General features: G+C 35.9%; 1 protein-coding gene across 1 annotated transcript in view; it reads right to left on the bottom strand.

The window, feature by feature from the left end:
- Window positions 1–15,703, bottom strand: part of LOC113230620 (hillarin) — a 120,819-nt gene extending 105,116 nt beyond the window's left edge. The window contains exon 1 of the mRNA XM_026464615.1: window positions 15,642–15,703. The gene's annotated coding sequence lies outside the window, so the exon portion shown is untranslated. The remainder of the gene's footprint in view (window positions 1–15,641) is intronic.
- Between the last annotated feature and the right edge of the window lie 2,945 nt (window positions 15,704–18,648).

The raw sequence follows: 18,648 nt of genomic DNA, 5'->3' as shown, positions 1-18,648 counted from the left end.
CCAGAGTGAAACAGGTTGTAAAATCGAGTCAGACAATTGCCTCTTGATAGCCAACGAACTTCAGTATGAAACAACAAGCGGTTGAAATCTTCGTCATTAGTAACACAAAGCTGATGAAATAAACTATCATTCAAAGAGCTGTTACGGATTTTATTGACTGCTTTGATGACATATTGCAGTGATTGAAATAGTCGTTCACTTAAATTTCTAGCAACCAAATGTTGTCTATGAATAACGCACCCTGGCCCTTATGGCGCCCTGTCATAGCCGGAGCGCCATCCGTAGCAACGGATATAATATTTTTCAAGGGAATCTCTTTCTCATCACAAAACTTTTCCAATATATTGAATATGGTTTCGCCTTTTGTGTCGGTCTCTACATTTCTAGCAAACAATAGTTCTTCACATATTTTCTCATCTTTAATAAACCTCACGTAAGACAGCAACAATGCTTCATTAGTTTGTAAAGTGGACCCATCGAGCTGAATTGAGAATTGACTAGTCCTCGGGAGACTGCACAATGTTTCTTCAATGTTTTCAGCCATTTCATTAATTTGTCTTTGCACAGAATTATTACTCAAAGAAATTTTTCGGATAATATCTGCGGCCGGTATATGAAGCACAGTACGCAGTAGTTATTACTTCCTTTATAGCTGGCAAAATTAACTCTTCTCCGATGTTGTGTGGTTTGCCTTTTTGAGCAATTAACAAAGAGATATTGTACGAAGCTCGAAGTCCGTCGTTGTCATGCATAGCAGCCACCGAAAAGAGTTTTTTACACTTGGCTGAGTATTATGCTTCTTCTCTAGGTCTTGAAAATATGCTACATTCTTGTCTTTCTTATCTGGATGCGTTTTATTCAAATGATCTTGCAGAATTGTAGGCTTCATTGCTTCATTCGAAAATGTTTTTAGACGTAGAAGGCACAAAGGCGACGATGGGTTTGTGGGATTTTCAATGAATCCGAATTTAATATATTCCGCACAGTATTGCCGTCTCTTTGTTTTTACTTCCGACATTGTTTTGTTTTGAGAAATACGTAAGTAAGTGTTGTACTTAACTACTGCTTATCTATTACGCGTGAAACCGCAAATGAAAATAAAATAAATGTTACGTTGTATATATTGCATAAGCAGCACGCACTGACAGGAATATGACAAACATTCATAAACTCGTTTATCTCATTCGACGCTCAGTTGTACTCAACAAGTATTCTATGAACCAGCCGATTAATACATTATTTAATTTATTTAAAAATTTATTTAACAAAATCTTGTTAAAACATGATTGCCCGCGGTCTATTATCTAAAATAACCTATCTAGAAATACTAATAACTATTAAAATGCGAAACTGTGTCTTATTTGTTTGTTTGTGTCTACTTTCATTTCGAAACAGAGCGACCGATTGACATGATTTTTATTTTATTTATTCAATAAAACAGGACAGATATATGAACTACACGGAGAGAAATGTCGAACCGAGTTAGTTTGAGCAATCTCTTAATTAATATTAGTTGATGATCACAAGTTGTAGTCGAGAGTCGAGAGCTCAGTCGGTGTCTAAGAATTTTCCTAGATGTAACTACAAATCTCCCCCTAAGCCTCTACACAACGCCCCCATTTTTTTCTGGGTATCTTACCTGAGTCCCTTTAGGTCTGCAGCGCCCACAAGGGGGCGTTATCGCCCACTTTGGGAAAGGCTGGTTTAGATTATTTTTCGGGTCATTCGTTTTCAGTTCTGTGTAGGACAATTAACATTCATTTAAGCAATTTTGTTTTATTTTTATTTTTATTTTCATTTTTATTTTATTTGTTTGGGAAGTTTTACCTACAGCATCATATAAAACATTTCATTTTTAACACATATGAAATAAACACTAGCCAAAACAGTTTCCACTAATGTTTAAAATAAGTTAAGTGGGATAGATAAATTTGTACATAGCTATAACCATGTAACAACTGTACTAATATAATAATAATCAATAAGTAACAAATTAAAAATCATCTTAATAATTGATATTCAATAATTTATTGAATATCATGAGTTCAACCACCATGATATTCACTTATATTATGCGAAATCACTCCACTGCTTTGTTATAAGAATTAATACAAAGATTTCCGGATTCGAACCGATGTATGTTCTATCACATTATATAATGCTTCACTGAAATGAATGTATTTGTTTAAAACTCAATAAGTTAATAATTTATTTGTTAATTGTTTCATTGATTGCATTCAAAGTTACATACTATCGTTTTCCTTAGCTGCCAAATTGGATCTCTTACACTGTGACGACTATAGAGATAATCATTATACAACGATAGTAAAAATTATCTACTTTTCTAGCTAAAACAACTCTTTTATGGGGAACTGTATACGTTTTTACAATAAGACTCCGGAGCATATATTAAGATTATCATTTCCTAAGTTTAAAAACTACATTAAACATATTTTGATTGAAAAGTCATATCACAAAATTAAAGACAACGTGTTAGATAAAGATGTATGGAAAGACGACATGGCTCCAGAATCCACACAAATTTGATTAAAAAGGGTATTCCACAGCATTTAAGTTTATGTGAAAAGAGCAATCCCTAGAGTTTCTTGCTCGTTCTTCTCAGGGAAGTCAGCGTAATGAACGAGCTGGAGCTTAAATGTGACGTTTTCTGAATGATTCTTTGACTTTGATTTAAAATGCTTGATTTTTAAATTTTTGACTTTATAAAATGTATCCATGTAGTGTAATCCTAAAAATGGCGTGTCAACTAATTTATCTGCTACTACTTAGTCGATCTATATTAATCTAATCCGTAAGTAGGTGCTATTTTTGGTTAGCACCGCTATGGTCAATGTTGGGCACTCAACATGCGCGTGGGCTCCTCGTGGGCCATTGTGGGCAATTGTGGGCAATCGTGGGCCGGACTACTTTTACTCGGTTACTCAATGGAGGCGTGAAGCAGGTGAGCAAATGTCGCTTGAATGGATTGGGTAAGACGCGAAGAATGCTTTGGCTTAGTTGAAGAATTGGAATATAGATTGTAAATTCGTTGGTTTATAACCAACACACTATATGTGTACATGTCAGCATGAAGAATATCTCGCTCGTTCATAACACTCAGGGTGATTAGTAAATCGCGATGACCCTCATTTGTGTAAACTAACTTTCTGCGTAATTGTTTTTGAGTCTATATTTATTAAAGTATTTGTTATTGTTCATGGTATGGTTTTGGTTGCTTTTGTTGTTTATTTTAAAGTATTTTGATATTTTTGGCTGTGTAAAAATCTTGATAATTAAGTTACATATTTGATTTACCCTCACATATTTTATCTTTTTTCTTTATATAAGTTTTAGGTAATTATTACTATCATATTTTTGTAAATTCGCTTCATAATTCTAAATTATTTAAGGCAGTAATGATTCGGACGAAAGACCTAGCTACCCATAGTACAGGGGATCCTAGTTTGGGAGCTGGGCACAACTATGTACTAGATTTGTATCTTTTGGCAATAAAGTTTTTATTATTATTATTACTCAAAAACCATATGAATATTTTGAATAAACTGTTTTCTATATTTTTAGTATCAATAGACCTCCTTGTGAAAGAGTTTGTCCGGGGAAGTACTGTACCTTACCTAATTCTGCCGCCAAGCAGTAATGTCAGCAGTACTGTGTTCCGGTTTCGAAGGGTAAGGGTACTGGTGAAATTACAGGCACGTGGGACTTTTCAATTTATGTCTGAGAGGTGCAGTGGCAGTACTCCTCATATTTTTGCGATTTAAAGCTCTGAGTGGCACTGCAAGTGCTATGGACAGGCGTGACGCGAACTACCAGTCGCACGACTTGTTCGTCCTATAATTTGGTATCATAAAAAATGTAGTACCTACATGTTTATACTTAGGTGAACAATGAACACAAAAATATTGATGCTCACAATACTGATTTGCGGCACTAATAGGTTTTAGAACAAGAATTCAAATCGGAAACCACAGGTTTAAGTTCGATTGAAAAGGCACTTCTACGTCATTAATAACAGCGGTTCCCCCCTAACATTCCTTGAATGCCACGCAGAGCGTGATTTGCATGCAGTGGCGCTGCCCTCCGCGTTGCTCTCATTTCTGCGCACACGCATTGTTTCTACATTCCACGGCGCAGTTAGCCCACACCCCGTTGCCACAAAGGCAAACTGCAATTTATTTATGCACCTTTTACAAAACTTCTATTGGTTTCGGGTGATGGTCTGGTAACTTTGTTCTATATCTATTTATATATAATCGCTTTTTATCACTGGGAGACTAGAAGTTCCACTCCCATGTTGTGGATATTCTCAAGACTGGCACGAAGCGTTACGCTTCCACATTTAAATGGCGAACGGTTGTGGAGGGAAATTCCTTGCCTGCAGAACGCTATAACTTGGGCCTTTTCAAGGCGAGAGTGAATAGGTACTATATAGGTGTGTTGTGTATGCTCCATCGTCACCTTCCATCAGGTGAGATTGAGATCAAATTCGCTCTTATTCACTTTAAAAATCATCTACCTTTACTAATTGGTAATAATAATAAGAGATAGAAGAAATAATATATAACATTTATATAACACAACATAATATATATAAGTAACAAATATATGTGTACGTATAAGAAGTAAAGTGCAAACGACGAATTTCTTTTCTAGGACGTGGGCCTCGTACAGTCACATGTATACGCAGTAAAATTCAAATTTCATTCTCATAAGAAATATCCACGAAAGCCGTATAGTCTAAGATGATAAGTATTTGTTAGAGTGCATTGGAAAGAAAAGGTAGAGGGTCCAATTCTAGACTTAATTTAGATTTCTCTGGTCAAGGCATTCCCAACTTCGATCGATCTGTCAGGTAGAATTGAGCGAAAATAATTATAAACAGCTGCGCCTCTTTCGATTGCTTCTACTTACAAACTTTAATATCAACTTTATACTTATTATAATTGTCTGGTAATGTTAAATCCAAAATTGGTTTTTATGACACTGTACAATTGTATAAAAGGAAACTTCTGTTATATCTATAAAAAAAAAAAAACCAAATTACATAATCAGCTAAACAATGAAACACGTATCCAACTGTCAGATCACAGCCGTCACAGAAAATCACTTAATCCATGTTAGCGTGTTTTTGTTCCATGGGCCAAGGTTTTTCCCTGTGAGCGCTGTATGAGGAGATTCCCGGCATGACCAAATTTGGAAATCAACTTTTCTAAATTGGTTCTGCTCTGGTTTTTCTGGGTAGTGCCCCGGTGAATTTCGTTACAACTACTTTTGCAATTTTGGTAGCAGTAGAGCTTCTTGTAAATGAGTTCGTCCAGTGAAGTACTGCCACCTTATTTATTTCTGCCGCCAAGCACTAATGGGCGGATTACTGTATTGCGGTTTGGAAGGGTAAGAGTGCTGGTGAAATTACTGTCATGGACTGTCATGTAGCTTACCATCAGGCGCACGACTTGTTCGCCCCGTCCCTTGATATTATAAAGAAAAAAAGAGAAGAATTCCTAGTTTCAGACCATTGGTGTTATTATCTGCCACAGTATTATCATAATATTTCCAACCATAACCGATTTTTATTTAGATTATAATTTCGCTATGTACATATTAACACCGGTGACTGTACAAGTAAATATACACTTGTCTAAACAATATCGCCAAGTACACCATTGACGGTCTTTCAAAAAATACTTCGCAGACGAAAGTAAATACTGAGGGGCCCCTTTTTGTTATGATACTTATAACTATTGTTATCTTGTTACTTTTACATAAAATAACTAACAAAATATCCAGTTAAATATTATAAATGTTTTAAACGCAGATTTTTTTTTAATACCAAGGGAGGGGAAGAACATGTCGTGCGTCTGATGTTAAGCGACATGCCTGTCCATAGCAGTTGCAGTGCCACTCAGAGCTTTAAATCACAAAAATCTGAGAGACATAAGTTGACCAGTCTTTCACATACGAGACTTGTCAACTTACGTCTAAAGGATATAAATAAGTAATACATATTTTTAGCAGCAATAGCGATCGTTCCTTGTGAAAGAGTTCCTACAGGGAAGTACTGCCACCTTACCTGTTTCTGCCATCAAGCAGTAATGTACGCATTAGTGCGTTCCGGTTTGGAAGGGAAGACTTCTCAACTTATATCTCAGGGTGACGGGCGCAGTGGCAATGACCCTATGATCTTTTCGATTTAAAGCTCTGAGTGGCACTGCAACTGTTATGGATAGGCGTGTCGCTTACCACCAGGTGCACGACTTGGTATTATAAAAAACATATATTTATAGAATTTTTTTGTTAAATAACTGTACTATTTTTTTTTCTTTTTGTCGACACGGTGGGACTTGTACCCACGTCCATGCAAGTCTCATATGCATGTAATTAGACCAGCAACCTTACCCTTCAAACCCAGAACGCAGTAATACTCACATTACTGAATGGCGGCAGAAATAGGTAAAGTAGCAGTACTTCCCGGGACAAACCCTTTTACAAAGAGCTCTACTAAAGTAACTATTGATTAAAAGTAGGTAGAAGTTATAAATAATCTATTCAACTAAATAAACTATATTGTTTTTTCTTTTTTCTATTTTTCTAGTCGAACGAATAAATAAATACTTCTACGCTTGCTGTACGCCAGCTGTACTAGCAGTAGCGATGCTGTCTACACGCAATGGACGGACAGTTCGCCCCTCTCTTGACCTTAGGTTTATGTAAGTTACGACAGCTGACATGAGTCCAATTTTTAGGGCAACGTATTTTCGCTTTAGCACTGTACAGCTCGAGCTGTGGCTCGTGTCAAGTTATTATGGATAATCAGTACAGAGTACTAAAAAACCGACCTTAAAAGTTACAGAATAAGAATACAGACTTAAGAATGACATCTATTTTCCAAGTTTTATTGAAATCGGTTACCAGAAAGTGCGCGAAACCGGATTTGTCCCCTAGTTTGCCACCCTTAGAGGTGGAATATTTTTTCAAATTTAAATAGAACCACTACTGAGGCACCTTCTTTCCAGCAAAAAAGAACCATCAAAATCGTTTCACAAATTAATGACATAATGAGTTAATGCGTAACATACATACAAAAAAAAAGAAAAAAACATACAGTCAAATTAAGAACCTCCTCCTTTTTTTGACTTCGGCTAAAAAAGGTAATTGTAGGTACTTAGTGGAGATAATTCCATGTGCCTCTTCCGACTTCCATGCATCTTTTGTTATTGTCTAATAAATCTTCTACATACATTTATCTATATAGGTTTATTTTAGAAAATTATATAAAAATGTTGCTGTTGTAACAATAAAATAATAGTTATTTATACTAATGTTTGTTTACTAATCTCATAGTTCTTTGCCTTAATTCACTCTTTCTCTACCTGCCTAATCCCGTTTCCAAATTTCATTATTATGTTAATATATCCCTTGTAAATAGTCGAAACGCTAACAGCGTAAAGCCAAGAATAAAAGAAAAAGAAATGCTTTTGTTCATCATCATCATTCAGCCATACGGCGCCCACTGCTGCGCATAGGCCTCCCCTAACGATCTCCATTACGATCGGTCCTGCGCTGTTCGCATCCATCGGCTACCCGCCAGTTTTACCAGATCGTCGGTCCACCTGGTGGGGGGGCCTACACACTGAACGTCGTCCGGTCGCCATTGAAAAACGGTTCTCCTAGCTATGTGCTATGTGTATGTGTTCGCTTTTGTTAGGTCAGCTTAATTAAATACCACAAATAGCTCAGATTCGTCAGTTACTCAAGAGAAGGACCAGATGTGCCGACTGCACATGAATTACAAAGGAACTGCACAAGCAGTTGGCAGTCACAATACAGGTGCTCCGATAACGTCCAATCTGTTTTCCTAAAACATTCTAGCTGCTATTTTACAATTATTATGCAGTTGTAATGTAGCTAGTGTGACCACGTTTTTTTTATAATATTAGTTGATGATCAAGTCGTGCGCCTGGTGTGTTGTCCCTAATGATTTTGATATACATAAACGGTGTCCCTAATGAATTTGATACCGTAGCGTAGAGCCACACGGTATCTCTAACGTGCTGCCGAGTTTTCATCTACCATTTAAAAAGAAATTGAAATTTATTTAAAAAAATCATGAAATGTTTTTACCAAAATTGTTAGGGCTACGTCATCACGTAAAAACAATAAACGTTAAACAGTAAGTTTTTTTTTAATCTCAAGTGACGGGACGAATAACTCGTGCGCCTGGTGGTAAGCGATTCGCCTATGCATAGCAGTTGCAGTGCCACTCAGAGCTTTGATCACTAAGATCTAAGGAGCACTGCACAGCGCCCGACACCATAATGTAAGGTTTATATTATAGGATATGTAAAAATTTAAATTTGTTTATTAATTAGTAACTAAAAATTTAATTTTTATAGGGCATGTAAGGGCAGGGACAACACTAAGTTAAAAAAAATGTCACTTCACAAGATGTCATCGAGGTGTTTTATTTTTCCTTACAATAAGATATATGTTCACAAGTCCCATGTCATTTCACCAGCACCCTTAACCCCTCAAAACCGGAACGCAGTAAGGCTCACATTACTGCTTGACAGCAGAAATAAGTATGGTGACAGTACTTCCCTGGATGAACTCTTTCACCAGGAGCTCTACTGCCACTAAATAAGGTATATAATACAAAATACGAAATTACGTAGATACTTATACAAACTTGGACTGTTTGCATCGTTAACTTATTAGCTTAAGTATACTTACGAATGTAATGTACATATTTAAATAAGTAAATAGTAATATACATCGAAATTATTACGGTTAGTACGTATTTGCTGTGATAATTATAACTTATTTAGATAACTAAATAAGTATTTGCGTACGTACGTTTGCACGAACAATTTCTACGTGTAAATGCAGTAATTATTTGTGCAACTAATGCGTGAGATCTACTTGACAAGTGAAGTGGAAAATTGTTATTTTTCTATGTCATTTTTTGCCATCGATTTTTTTTTTACTTTTTTGAATTTATTTACGATACGGAATACAATTTGCACTGGAATAAATTTGCATTCATAAGGAAACTACTTACAAATGAGTTGATGACGATGACGATGGTGATGATGAAAGTTGCGCATATAGCTAACCAAATCAAAAGTATGTCACATTCATATATAATAAGAATAATCACTGAAATATATACGCTGATGATGATGTATTTGCTGACTGGGGCACCACATTGAGTATCTTAATTTTAGTTTAAATTTATTTTTTATTTAAAATGAATGGTACTGAACAAAATTTCTATTTTTCTTTCTATATCGTTTTCTTCTTCTTAGGGTTCCTCTCCAATTGGAAGAAATTACAGGCACATGCGATTTTTCAACTTATGTTTCAGGGTGATGGACGCAGTGGCAGTGTTCTTTGAGCGACTGCAACTGTTATGGACAGGTGTGACGCTTACCACCAGGCGCACGACTTGTTTGTCCCGTCACTTAGTGTCATAAAAAAAAGTTGGCCAACATCATGGCAATCCTGATATTAGAAGCTGAACAGGAACGAAAATCTATTACATGTAAATTTACTTCGGCAGTAAACTTTTTTCTTACGATTTCTTGTTTTGACTGTAAAGGAGCATTTTGTGATGAAACCTGCACTACTAAATAGTTTCACAAAATTATACTCAAACATGGGAACACAACGTGCAATAGGCCAACGTGACGCACTACAGCCTAAACCCTCTCTTTAGTAGAGCTCCATTCTCAGTTGTGGGGTGTATATTGTTTGGTGATGATGACAATATATGTATCAGTAAAACCGACTTCCATACGGTTTTATTGGTATTGAAACGTGGGCCACTCCCTCAAACGCTTTATCAAGTGCAAGTTGTGAACTTTACGTGTCAACGAAGATTTTTAAATGTAATTCAATAACCGACGTACAGGTTTCCTCATCTAGTCACGAAATTTTGTAATAATTATTATTGTAACATACTATGTATGTTGAAAATGTCACGGTCGTGACATGTCTCATTAGCAGAAGTGGTTTCAAACGTGAGATCATTGCCATTGCATTGTTAACCTTAAAAACAGACATATTTTATGCAATTAGATACAATATTGTAATTGTATAGAATCAACCTAATAATAAGGTAAATATGATTATATACTTTATTGCTACCTGTTATTGCAGTACAAAATAGCGTCATTCTTAAGGTTGGAATTTCAAACAATACTTGAAGTTATGTGGTGGTCTTAAAACCTCTCCTTGTGGAACATCTAGATCTAGTACTATTATAGAAGGAATAAACCCTTGATAATAGTGACGAAGTTAGAAAAGCATTTCTTTAGCTTTAAAGATAATAAAATCTTTTTACATTTCAATTATAATTTATAACTTTATTTATAAACATTAAGCCACGCAAATACATTATTTTATTAGTATCTCAAAAACTTAACTTTTGAAATGCGTCCCTTTATTTTTGAGAGTGATAATTAAGTTGGTACAATCAATATCATGTTTCGCAGGGGTGATATGGGCCTGGATCCAGGACCTTTCAATTCGTGCGACAATAGACTTAGCATTGATAAGTTTTCCTGACCATAATATAGGTACTTGGTACTTGGTGCAACGGGCTGGTGTCCGCAACTCGACGTCAATAATATAGGTATATTATAGCTAGAAGCTAGAGTTTCTATATTGGAACTAAATCATTAGAGGGTGTCAATAACAAATAGTGCCTTGGGGCACACTTCAAAGACGGCCCTATATAACGTTATACAATAAATTACTTAAACTTGAACGCTGTCGCAAATTCAAAATTTAGTGGTGATATAATTCTCTTGTAATTGTGACGTCAGCGCGTTAAACCTGTTCAAGGAAAGAAACTGTTAGGGAATGTATAACCATATGTTATTGTACTGTTATAAAAAAAACTTGTTTCCCGTATATAGCGCACTGTCAATAAGTTTTTTACCATCTGTACGTTTTTGTAATTGATCATTTCCATATTGAATTTTTCTTTGGCAATTATACGATTGTACCGATTACATTGTGAAATTTTTGTTTTGTCGCTCACATGTGGTGCCTATTGTACATTAACTGCTAGATTTTCGGAATATCTTTACAAAAAGTTGCCACAGGCTTCAATCATGGGTCTCGGAATCTATTCTACATATATATATGTACATTCAATTTATACTTGCTAATTGCTTTGGTGATGATGATAGAGCATGGAAACTGTAATACAGGTTGAGTTGCCTGGTACGGTCTGCAGTCTCTCTCAAGGGGTACAACATTTATAATTGTTAGTCTATTATAATATAAGTGTATATTCCTTGTGTTGAGAAAATAAACCATTATACGGTGAGGTGTAGAGTATCAATTTCGATGTTTTAAATTTTGCTGATTAAGTTTATGTGCGACAGAGAAAAGCTCGTGTTTTTTGAAAAGTTTTTCATGTCATTTGAATTTGCAATGAATGGTCTCGAATCGTAGCTGTCTTAGCAGAATTATGTACAAATAAGATTTCTGCTAGTTCGCTAAAATTATTATGACCAGACATATTTAGTATAGCCCGCCGGGACTGCCTTGTCGGTGACAGACCTGCCCTTCCGGGGCAGATATGACGGAATTTTGTCACGAATGCCACCATTGCTGGCAAATGCGACACCATTTAGTCAGAAATGTTTATACATACGTGGTCTGCCGCCTATCTAATTGTGTTACTTATAAAGTGTATTATATTTACTCTGATTCAGTCGGTCTGTCACCGGAATAGATTTAGGCTCAATTTACATTGCTGCGGAATGGAATGCAAGCGAAGTTTTATAACCATAGGACAAAAAAGTTTATGTCAATTGTGTAACTTACAAACTAGATACGAGCCAGAAAACAGGTCGAGCGTCTTTCGCACAATTCTCGCACAGTCTCGGGAATTCTCGCAGCTGCGAGATTATGAGATTATGATATCTACAATTTCGTTACTAAAGTTGACTTCCATTCCGTTCCGATGTAATGTTAATTGTTTCTTAGCATACGGGAATAGCGGGGACTCTTAGAGTTGCTAATTACATGGCATATTGTATGATACAGCGACAGCCGTCAAAATGTTTAAATTACCCAATCAGGAATTGCTATTTTGACGATGACGATTCACACAAAACGTGTTAAGATATTGCCAATCGTTAACCAAAGTTCATTACCACATAAAGGTTAGGAATGCGGGTGATTACCTGTACCGTCACTTGTTTTTCTACGACTGCCATGGTTTCTTGCCGTTTGACAACTTGTATACAATGGTGACGTCATCACATCCTCTAAAGAAGGGGTGTAGGTGATAGACCGCGTCGCTGGCCCAATACAAATTGGAGACTTTACACGTTTCCCAAAGATTGTAAACCTTCTTCGATCTGCTGGTTTCATCACGTAGTTTTCATTCACCTTTATCGAGAGGTATTGATGCTATTAAACATTGACAGAGACACGTGACTTAGGAATTAAATTTGAAAACATTAATGCAATTACATATCATCACCTATACCTTCCACCGCAGTAGGCAGGTAACTTTGTGGTCTAGCCTTTACGAAAGTAAAAGGCCTCGGTCCATATAAATAGGCTGGACTGCTCCTACTAACAATATTGGGTGCAACTATACATGCGTAGGGGTGTAGTCTAGACGTGACATTGCTCCTGCATTAAGTAATTTTGTATTATACTAACCATAGTACGTAAGAAAAAATTACGGTATTAACATTACAATGTATCATGATGTGAAATAAATTATACGAATTCTAATAAATTTATTAGAAGTAGAAAATAAAAAGAAAGGCAGTAACATAAATAATACTAATATAAAAAGGGACAAACAATATAAAACACTCCCTACTGCTGCTAAACGCTATACGTATATATTATATTCAATGCTTTAAAAACAGTTAAATTACGTGAATTGGGTTTTACTTGATGATTTATAAGTACGTCCTGTCGTTTCGCGAATTTTGATATGGGAGATGACGGAACGAAACAACGTAAAAATAGTGGAAGGAAAAGGAATTCGAAAACGATTAAAAGGTTTAAAAGTAAATGGTCATCGCTGGAACCAGTAAAGAGGGTGATAGAAAGATCGGATAACTATGAAGGAGGTCAGCATCGTCACAATATGGACCTGCTACGCTCCTGACAAACATCCTTCACCTGTTTCACTCCCATCAGTCCTTTCATACAAGCTCGTTCATTCGTCGCACTTTTAACACAACTTCTTTTGGGCACAATTACTGGTCAGTTTTGTTGATACCAATAAAATTTTAATCTTTTGCAATGCGATTTTGCAATTTATAAATTTAACGTTTCAATATTCGTTCACTTTCTGTTGATCTTGGCTCTGAATTGTAATTAGTGGTGATTATAGTAGATCAATTATTGGTCACACTCATAAAAAGCCAGAGTAATAATAATACAGACCAGTGTGAGAGATGAGCGGTGGTCTTCTCCCAATTCTCGGTTGCACAGTGTTAAAAAAATCTTGTTAAACCAGATATTTTGAGTGAAGCTTAGCAACTGATGCATTTTAATAGTCCAAACGCAAGACGATAATCCTGTATGCCAGTTGTATGTATATGGTTTTGGTTTCAAATGTTTGAAAATAATATTTGAATGCTATCAACGTGAAATAAATCTATAAGTTAAGAAATACATTATAATTGTTTTAAGGCAATTTTCGATTTTCCTCATTTATGGCTGCATTTTGGGAAAGCGGCAAAGCAACATATTTTTTAAGATACCATGAGACGGGACGAACAAGTCGTGCGCCTAGTGGTAAGCAACACGCTTGTTTATAACAGTCGCAGTGCCACTGAGAGCTATAAATTGCAAAGATGTGGCAAGCACTGCCACTGCGCCCGTCACCCTGAGACATAAGTTGTTCTAAAAATGGAAACTCTATATGGAACTGTTGTAAAGTTAGAAGCGAAAGTATGAGGATCCGTTACGATACGACTAAGTTGACAAATTCTTCAATATTTTGTTTGAGTAGGTGACAGAAACCGTTAATTCAAACAATATCTCTATCTTTCAGGGTAGCCACATAATAAAAGAACAATCACACTTGTGTCAAGCCAATTATTTAAAAAAAAAAGATTTGCGTCGGATTCTTTTTGATAAATTAAATATAACCTTTGTTTTATATTTCGAACGAGATTATACTTTATTATTTAAGCCAAGTAAATTTGCCGACAGGTTAATGCTGACTAAATATGACCACCAATACAAACAATTCTTATTGGTCATATCAGTATGACGACAATGACCACCAATAAATACGGTCGAAAAAACAAGTATACGCGATTTATATTCGAAAAAAAGTTTTATTTCGTAATTGTTAGTGTTAACCTAACCATTACAAGCTGTAGCAGAATACCAGCTAGGATTATGAACTATATAGCCCTGTGTAAGTGATTAATATTTTTTTTTCTTAGGTAAACGCGAGCCTCCACGCCAACACTTTTCCACATTTAAATGGCGTACGGTATTGGAGTGAAATTTCCGGTCTGTAGATTTGTTCCCTGAACGCTATGACCTAGGTCTTTTAAAGGAGAGAGTGAATTGGCATTATTTAGGTGTGCATGCTCCATTATCGACCTCATCGTCACTTTCCATCAAGTGGGATGGAGGTCAAATGCTCACTTATTTAATTTGAAAAAGTACCTTATTAATACGTTTAGAATTTGATTCGAATAAGGCGGTAAATAATTTATTTACCTTTATTTTTATTAAGGGTTATTTAATTATAATAATTTATTGTTCATAAAATAGTACGCGCTACATGGATAGGATTACAGCTAAGTAGGTTTTGTTTAACAGTGTCTATCAAGATGGTAATATTTCCCACTCCTCAACAAGGTCTAATCCTGCATCTCAGGGCTAGAGTTCTTCGACGCACAATATCAAACAAAATGCAATTCGGACAGTGTGACAGTCTTTCTCAAACCAAAATAAATATGAGGTAAAATAATCAGCTTTGTAAATGAAACTACGTTTTTCGTATATTTGTTCTTTTTCCGGATCTTTTTCCTAACAATATACGCGATTTAAATCCACAAAAAATAGTTTCATTTCAGATTTTCAGTGATGTGAACCACGGTCAGAAACTACATTGTACTTGTCTGAGTAAACTTAATTCTGTTCTAAGTTGTAAACAAAACATTCCCTTTGAGCTACTTAATACTTGATGTAGAGTATGTTTAGTCAAAATACATGTAGAGTCATGAGAATGTACTGCATATGGTACAGTTTCTGCCTCAAGTTAAAGGCCTCACAAAAGGAGGCCAACCCATGTTACGCTCTACAACATAACTAAAACTTACTAACTTCTCTATACTCTAACGAAAGGTGCTTTGTATTTTATTAAAATATAAATCAGATGCATTTAAGTGGTACATCGGTCAGTAACATTGTACAACTTAGTATCTTAATATGTACTAGTTACTTTTCACATCTAAATAATCACAGTTTTACGACTCTTCTCTGATCTTTCACATCACAACACTAACACACAACGGAACTTTAAAAATATAACGGTACTTTTAAAAATTCAAATATCGAACGAACGAATCTTGTTTTATTTTTCTTATAAATTTGAATGTAGCACTAGCCACCTGTCAGGTGCGGGGGGAGGCGCGGACGCACGGGCAGCACTCTCGAGGCGCGCTAGAGGACTGCTTCGATTGTTTACGGACCGCCTCACCGCTCGGAGGCAAAGAACATTTACGGTCGCATTTATTACTAACATAGCTAATGCCTAGTAAGTACCTAAGGGAAGTCTGTCGCAGTGAGACATTTAAGGTATTAAGGTCTACAGTTATACAAATAATTCTACTATGGTGTTCTCGTGATAGCGATGGTGTCACGGTCTAATACACTGAGTTCACCCCTTTTACAAATTGACTAATGTGTCGTTACTACTTCCTGTGTTTGGAATTTTGGAAGGGTAAGTTTTTTTAAATGTATACCAACGTTTGGGATACCAGCGTTTGGGGTTTATTGCAGGAACAACGTGCAACATTAATTTGGTATGTCACGCTTTGTCATTAACATGTTTACAATAGGAGTAAAACCGTAGGTAAACATGTAACACCACGGTAAATGTGTTCCCAAAGATTCAATTAGGAAAAATATAGTAAACAGGGTATTTAATAAATGAAGATATATGTAACAGTAAAAGAGATATAAAGGCAATATAATATTACTACGGTAGTGCACTAGGTACTTGAAGTAGAGGTCTAGCCAAGGCTAATAATATGTTGTCGAAATTGTTTTTTTAAATTTCTTTTACTAAGCGGGTGCTGCTGTAGTCTCATTTTTTATTTTATCTAATTGATTATCTGCAAGTCTTGTCTAATCTATGACCAATGGTAGACGCGGCATCGGCCACTCTACACCGGGGCATTCCGAGCGAGATAGTCCAGAGAAAGTAAATACAACCAGTCTCGCCTGACCCACTACACGATTTACTCATCCACATTGTTTATAAGTCCAGAAGTATGTAACTCACAGGTCAAGTTAAGCTTGTCGAAGATGAGCCCAATAGGTAAGGTGTGCTGACCCCATGTGATCGGTTACGTGGTTTTTTGGTGTTGAATGAGATCGTTATCATTGTAGGAGTAAAACTTAGTAAGTTAAAGATGACAGCTTAATTTTCTGTGGTATGACGTAGTCAAACGCTTGGTTTCAAACCAAAGTTCTATGCTTGCAGAATAATTCTATGGAGTTTGGGCCGGGAGTTGGTATAAGGCGTCACCTGTGTCGACATATTGACCCCATCTCTCCTCATAGATGCTAGGAAGATGGCTGACTCTCCACTGAGCAGCTGAACTGGAGGAAAGGACCTCAGCTATGACGTACTTATTCGCTACCTTCGGTATTGTAAATTATAATTAAAACAAAGTACGGTGAAGGGTTGTTACCATTCTAGAAGTAATAATAAAAGTAGGATAAATGTGGAATGGAGATCAACAAACATACAAGTATCTGACAGATTCCCGATGACACTTCAGAAACGACCGCCTCGATTTTCATGTCAAAGGATGCTGGCGTAAATACAAACATATTTTAACAGTAAAGCTCCTTGTGAAAAAGTTCGTCCAGGGAAGTACTGCTACGTTACCTATTTCTGCCGCCAGTAATGTCAGCGTTACTGTGTTCCGGTTTCGAAGGGTTAAGGGACACATGGGACTCGTCGACTCACGTCTCAGGGTGACGGGCACAATACCGGTGCCCGTCAGTTCATTGCGATTTAAAGTTCTGAGTGGCACTGCAACTGTTATGGACAGGCGTGTAGCTTATCATCAAGCTCAAGTCTTGTTCAATCCGTCACTTGATATTAAAAAAAAGAAAACAAAAACTTTCGATAATTCAAAGTCAAATAATTTTGATGTGGTATGATGGTATGGCATCCGCTACTCGAGCTCCAGGCGCTTAAGCGACATCTAGACTCCCTGATACATAGCGAAATTTATGTCGTAACTACGTGAAAAGCGAACTTTATATACTAATCGTCTTTTTTCTGTATGAATATAACTCATTCAAAGATCTAGTCTGCCAAGAGCTACAATGAGATGGATGTACGAGGTTAGAAACGCTCTGAACAAAATTGCCCAACTTACTCAGAGAACGATACAAAAGACATCAACGAGACAGTTGAACAGTTTATCGTTTGTATTTTGTGAAATAATTTGTAAACAAGATTGAATTGGGATTTAAAAATAAATTAAATATAGGAAACTTATAAAATAAACTCATATCGGGGTTATAATTCACTTAGGACGTGTAGGACTCTGCATCCACTACACGCAAAGTAGGCGCCTAGATGTCAAGTTGCGTGTGTTGGTTGGTATACACCAGCTCGTCACACTATACCATATCCCTATAATTCATTTAAAACTATTTACTACAAGTACATAATGATAATATATGCTAAAAGTAAAAAAAAAGAAATTGAATTGACAAGTTTAATTTGCATTTTTTATTTAAATAATCTATTTTTTAATTAAATAAAATTAAAGCACATTCTTTACATTAAAAGTTTTCTAGTAACTAATTTGTTACATTTGTCACGTTTGAAAACGCCTGATATTTTTCAGCAATACGACACTGATAAAGTGTAATTACCAACTTGCAAATTTGCTGATATTTTTTGGTAGGCGTTTTCCCAAAAAGCTTCAACATTTATTAAAGTATACTTAACTGTTTCTTAGACTAGAGACTCGGGAGATATTTAGACTAATTTTAAATATTCATAATATTCTACGTAGTTTGCCGTGGTATAGCGATGTGCTGAGGATTTGCCATGGTGATCTCGGTTTGAGGTAAGGGTAGATGTTCTTTCTTTTCCTTTATTAGATCCGTGCCACAGGTACTCTGTAACGAAGAAATATTTATTAATCAAATATTTTAATATACATGTTATTTTTAAAACTGTATTGTCACTTTATGTAGGGAGGGGGAGGAAACATACATAAACAAGATCAATGTTATCCCGTGATATAATAAATAATTTTACAACCAAATTGTTTGTACTTTTGTGTGTGAGATTTTTAGTTTTCTTTGTGCCTGTTCCTTAACTAATATGAATATGATAATATTAATGTTTATTTTGTTGTGATA

The sequence above is a fragment of the Hyposmocoma kahamanoa genome, unplaced genomic scaffold (assembly GCF_003589595.1).
Source record: "Hyposmocoma kahamanoa isolate Upper Pololo Valley unplaced genomic scaffold, ASM358959v1 64, whole genome shotgun sequence".
NCBI classification, from domain to species: Eukaryota; Metazoa; Arthropoda; class Insecta; order Lepidoptera; family Cosmopterigidae; genus Hyposmocoma; species Hyposmocoma kahamanoa.
This window is presented reverse-complemented; position numbering and strand designations above follow the sequence as displayed.